Genomic DNA, 6,000 nt, shown 5'->3' with positions numbered 1-6,000 from the left:
CGCCCAGCCCTCCCCCACCCTTCCCGCTACCTTCTGCTTCCCCCAGTTGTAATCCAGCCAGCTACAGTACATACTGTTCTTAGGTTAGCCAGAGATAGGTTTTTCCATTATCAGGTCACTGTGAAATCTGGCAAGGCAAGTCACAGGGCCGTGGGCTGAAGTCTCAGTCCCCTCAGACACAGGGGATGCCTAACCAGATGGTTGGCTGCTGACGGCCAGCTCTCAGTGGCATCTTGTTTTGGGTACTGATTATAGAGAATCACATACAGTTCATTCTCTGTTTTACACACACACACACACACACACACACACACACACACACACACACACAACTTTTTCTAGTCTCTGGCATGTGTAGCCTCTCCTGGTCCTAGATAGACTGGTCTCTTTGTAAGCTATTGTGGCAATTCACACAGGAGCCACCAGGGGTCTCTGTTTCCGTTACAAATCTCAACTCTGTCTGGGCCAGAGAACCTAGCCTTTGACTCTCTCCACCGTGTGAAATTTAGCAGGATGGGACTCAATCCTGTAAACTGTTTGGGGTTGGGGGCTTTCTCTCTGTCTTCTTTCTATTGGTGTGAATTGATCATTGGTGTTTGCTTTTGCTCTCCTCCATTCTCTGGAACTACAACCCAATCTTCTTACAGAACTTCTAAAGTTTTTCTGAATGTACAGACATTTCTCGGGTTCCTATCTTTGTCTCTGATGTACCGTTTTCCATTTAAGACATTTTCCTGTGTAAGACAGTTTTATAGTTGGTTGCTTTTAGGGTAAAGAGGCTTAAGACAGTTTTATTGTGTTTTTGGCAGGTTTGGAAAAGGTAAGAAATGGGTCCTTCCTCCCACTTTTTTGGGTACTTAAGACATAAAATTCATAATCCTCTTAAAAATTAAATTCAGCTTTGCTAATCCTAAAATTGTTCCCAAATGAAAATGTATTCTAGGTTTATCCCCTAGTTGGGTTATTCCACAAGGCCTCTCTTTAGGGACCAGTGGGGGCTTAGGGAGCCCTAGTTAGATTAAAGAGAGACATTGCTCCTTAAAACTGGTCTTCAGGGGCTTCCCTGGTGGCGCAGTGGTTGGGAGTCTGCCTGCCGATACAGGGAACATGGGTTCGTGCCCCGGTCCGGGGGTTCCCACATGCCGCGGAGTGGCTGGGCCCGTGAGCCATGGCCGCTGAGCCTGCGCGTCCGGAGCCTGTGCTCCGCAACGGGAGAGGCCACAACAGTGAGAGGACCGCGTACCGCAAAAAAAAAACAAAACTGGTCTTCATTTATCCAGACAAGCACAACTAAGAGAACTCTTCGCCCCTCGGGCTTTAAAGTCTTTCCAAGGCCCGAATCTAAGAAAATCAAAAATTGGATGCTGAATATTTTGGCCTTCCTTCGGCTATTTTTCTGGTTCACCTCCAAAAAGCAAAAATAATACCCTTGTCTGCTTTAATTTGCTTTCCAAATCTGGTGCCCATGGTCCCAGCTCCCCTAACATCATGCTATCCCAGGAGGACCAGGGCTGGGGACAGTCAAACCCCAGGCTCATGGGTCTCAGACAACTACTTGAGTTAAAGTTGAAACTCATTCCTCTTCTCTGTTTTCTGGTTTTAAAGCTGTGCTTTTTGCCTTATTTTCCACCGTTTAGGAGAGATAGCGGGTTGCCATTCAGATAGGAAAATCTGAATTTTCTTATCTTTGGCCCAGAAAATGCTCTTCAGACCAACATTTTGAAGTTGGTAGTTGGCTCTATGGAAAGCAGTAGGATTTTCCTCCTTTTGTGTGAAGGAAAAGAGAAGCTTTGTAGGAAGTTGCTAGTTAGAAAAGTAGCCTGCAACACCAGGAAAACCATCCCAAGAGCCAGGAGGGAGAGATGAAGAACTCCTTCAGTGCGTGTGTCAACCTGCGAGAGGCAACCCACAGTCCTCCGCATTCTTGGCTTTTGTTGATCTGTTTAGTGGCCTGTCCTTGTCTGTCACTGGACTTACACAGGTCCTGAGCCAATAGGGGCCTTTCATACCCAAGGATCTGTTTCCTTGCTGGAAATGAAACCCTACCCTTCACTTGACATTCCTTTTGATCCAACTGGTCAAAATTGGTGCCCATACCTGCCCTTTTCCTCCTTTTCCGGCACATCCTTCTCTAAGAAAAGAAAGGCAAAGCTCCTTAATGACAACACCTTGGGCCTGTTCTGTTGCTCCTGCCTTGTTTCTCTTTCAGCCCTGTACATGACTTGCATTCACCATCCCCTCGGTCAGTGTCCATCTGCTGATTTGCATCATGAACTGGACAGTGTGTGAGAGGTCACCTGCTACCCCCGCTCTGGGAGCCGAGTTGTCTTCCCCTCTCTGGTGCTCCTGACACCTGTGAGATGGTCCTGTCCAGAGGACTAGGAACCCTAGGAGGAGAGTCCTTCTCGGCAGAGCTCATTGCAATCAACTGGAATCTAGGTTGCACACTGTGATTTTTACACCGAAAAGCCAAACGGAGCTGGCCACCCAGGGCCTAGGGAGACCAGTCTTCCTCGGATATGCTTCCTAAACCAGCATGATGCTTCGAAGAACCCCAGTCTGCCCCTGGAGGCATGGATCCTTTTCCCGGTGTGGACTCTGATGGTCAGTCTTTGGGAAGCAGAGGTGGGGCGGGGCTACCAGCATCCCAATTTGGAAAAGAGAGGAGTTTGCAGCCAGCAGCCTGTAAACTGGAAACACTGGTCTCAGCCAACCTCCTCAGGGTGCCCTGGTTTCTCCCCAAAGAGATGAGAGATGATGCCAGCAACAGGATGAACAGACCACTGGAAGGACTGGTGTATATGTACTTCACGTTCAGAAGAGAAGTTAGATCTTCCAGGGAATTGCAATTTTGTGGCGTCTGACTTGTATGTCACGTTTGTGTAAAATGGTATATTCTTTAAAATAGTGTTGATAACTGGAATATTGTATGTATGCTTGGAGATGCTTTGTGTGAACCTAAGACTGTCACTCAACAGATGTTGGATTGGGGAAAATCCAAAGCACAACTTCGAAATAAAATACGTTTTTAGGTTTCGATGCTGCAGTTTATATCCTTTCTCCACTCCCTGAAATCTCCAATCCAGGAGTCCCGCTGCCCAGGAGGGATTTTGATTCGTCTGTGGTTACGGAGCCCTGCCTGGCAACAGAAGGAGAGTTGGGGTGACCGCAGGAGCCAACCATCTTCTCCCTCCCCCAGCAAGACAACAGCAGAGGTGCATTTAGAATGTAGATCCCCCCGCCCCCCGCACCCCAGCATTTTCCTTTAGCCCATGTGTGGAACCTAAGGGATTATGTAGCAAGTCTTCCCGCTCACCATTGGGCAGTCTGTTGCCATGAGAACCATTTCCTCCACAGAATCCACCTCCCCTGTTTTCAGTGAGGACTGTTCTCATTTCTGTCACTAGTCAGATTTCCCCATTTGCAGGAACGGAGCCTGTGCAGTTGCTTGGAAGCTTTGTCAGCCACAACTGAGGGTGACTGAAGGTTTTAGTTCCTCCACAACCAAAGCCCTGGGTCATTCTGCCCTTGACAGCCCACTGCCTCTGGAAGAAGAGCTTACCCATGTGTTTGTGCTGTGGGTGTTGAGTACGGGGGTGGGGTGGGAGCATACCGAAAATGCTTTCTCTCCCTTAGATTTTGATTCTAGCAGATCATATATTCAAGGGTGAAGTTATTCAAAGGTGATCGTTTGAAATGCATCCTGGAGCCCCTAGGGCCCACACTTACGTTTTGTGGGCTTATTCTAATACCAGAGGCCCCTGGGGTGGATCAAATCTCTCATGCCCAATGTTCAATGGTAATACAAGGAATCCTACCCCAGACACGTTACATCCTCTCCTTAGGTTTGCCATTGCCATCTGTTATTTGTATATTTTTTATTCGACTTTCTCATGCCCTTCTAATGTGTCATCTTTTCTAGCTCCCTCACTTTATGGTAGAGCTCCAGCTTGATCTTCTCTTGCTGGTCCCTTGGTCTTAGCTAAGTCAAAGCTGAGGCTGTTCTGCCGCCCTGTGCTGTGGAATGTAGGTGACGAGCTGTGAGATGGAGCTAGTGCTTAAGCTGTGAACAGAGGACCTAAAATCCTTTTCAGAGAGTCCTAAGGCAAAGGCGGGCTATCCTTTCGGGGTACTCTTAACTCATCTCATATATTCTGATGGGAGCTTGACGGAAACCAGTGACAGTCAAAACAGACCCATTCAATCCAGATAGAAACTATAAAAGGAGACCAGGTGGGTCTGAATTTAGGAAACGGTCTTGATGATGATCTAACCTAAATGTTTATATCCATAGGCATATGAAGCTTCCTTTTACTCAGGAGTTAGAAACCCTGGCATATTACGTATGCCAAAGACTCGTTCGTTAGTCAGTTAAGCCTGACCGTGTGCCAAGCACTGTCATATAGTATTGAACAGAGGAACAGATAATGGAGCTTTCTGGTTTCAGGGAGAACAGATAAATAAGCAAAATAGTGTTACTCTAAAAATGAAACGATATAATAAAGTAGTGAATACCTGGGGGAAGAGGTAGTACGGTTAGTCAAGAATTCTGCTTGGCCTGGTAAAGTTGAGATGACTATTAGACATCCAAGTGGAAATATCAAGTAAACTCTTGGATATATGAATATGGAGTTTTAGGGACAGATCATACCTGAAAACAAATTTAGGAGCTATTGCATTATAGATGTATTCAAACTATGAGATCCCCAGGAAGAATATACAAATGGAAAAAAAGAGAAGGTCCCAATGATTAGAAATCCAATGGATAAGAAGCCAGCAAAGAGGGCAGACGGAGCGAGTGACAGAGGTAGGTGTCTGGGAGAGTCACAGAACCCGGAGAAGGAAATGTTTCAACAAGGAGGATCGGCTGGCAAATGCCCATGGGGTAAGATGAGGCCAGTGAAGAAAGGTCACCCTTGTCAATAGCACTTGCCGTACAGGGGAAATGAGCTGACTGGAGTGAGTTGGGCAGCACGTGGGAAGGGGGAATCAAACTCCTGGCAGCTCATCCAAAGGCTTTGCTTTGGATGGGGAGCGTCAAAAGGGGTCAAGGGCCCAGGTTTCTCTTTTTACAATGGACAATATTGAGGCATGCTTTCTCAAGGGCAGGACCCAGTAGAATGAGGGTGAGATCACAGAGCATAGATGCAAGGGCCAGCAAAGGCTAGAGAGGAGGCGCTTCCTCATTTCCTCCATCTCAGGGGAGGGAAGGCAGGCAGTGGATGTGGGGCGAGAAGATGAGGGAGTTCCTTCTTGATCGCTTCTTCTGTTGCAGTGGAATTAATTGCAAATCCTTTAGCTGAGAGCGTGGGAGGGAATGGTGAGTAGGGGGTTTGAAGGGTTAAGAGAATGAGTGAAATACTCACTTTCCCATACCAAGAAAGACAGTACACAGTGGCCTGGTGCTGCCCTCACTGCATCTCTTCCTGCTGCCTGGGGGTGGTGCCAGGTCTGGCTGCAGTGTTTGTTCCTCCTTCCGCACCCAAAGCTCCTGGCCAGAGCTGACCTGTGAAGGCGGCAAGGAGCAAGGTTCCAAGGCCTCAACACTCAGCCCTTCAAAAATGCCTGGGCACGCTTAGTACACACTGCCCACCTCTTCCACACGCCCATTGGCCCTTGTCCTTCTCTCCCATCTTCTTTAAGGCACTGGACAGGTGAGGCAGCTGTGACAAACAGGCTCAAGCCACGTAGGGGCAGAAAAGGCACCTAGTATTTATTCAGGACCTACTGGGTAGCAGGCACTGCATCTCATTTTGGTTTTGCACCAAGTCAATGAGAAAGGTTGAGTGACTTTTTCTCAAGTCAAGACTCAGACCTCTGACTGTAAAGCCCTGCCCTTCCTATGACACCACTTGGCCTCCCTCTGGAGAAGGCAGATGTGAGCTTTCTCCCTGAGAACTACCATCAAAGACCGCCCCCCATCCCTCCCCGTGCCTCTGGTCCTAGCGCTACCTCTGAATTGTCACTTCTATTTCTATGAGTCCTCAGAGCCACTCAGGA

This window comes from Phocoena phocoena, chromosome 1 (genome assembly GCF_963924675.1).
Source record: "Phocoena phocoena chromosome 1, mPhoPho1.1, whole genome shotgun sequence".
NCBI classification, from domain to species: domain Eukaryota; kingdom Metazoa; phylum Chordata; class Mammalia; order Artiodactyla; family Phocoenidae; genus Phocoena; species Phocoena phocoena.
This window is presented reverse-complemented; position numbering follows the sequence as displayed.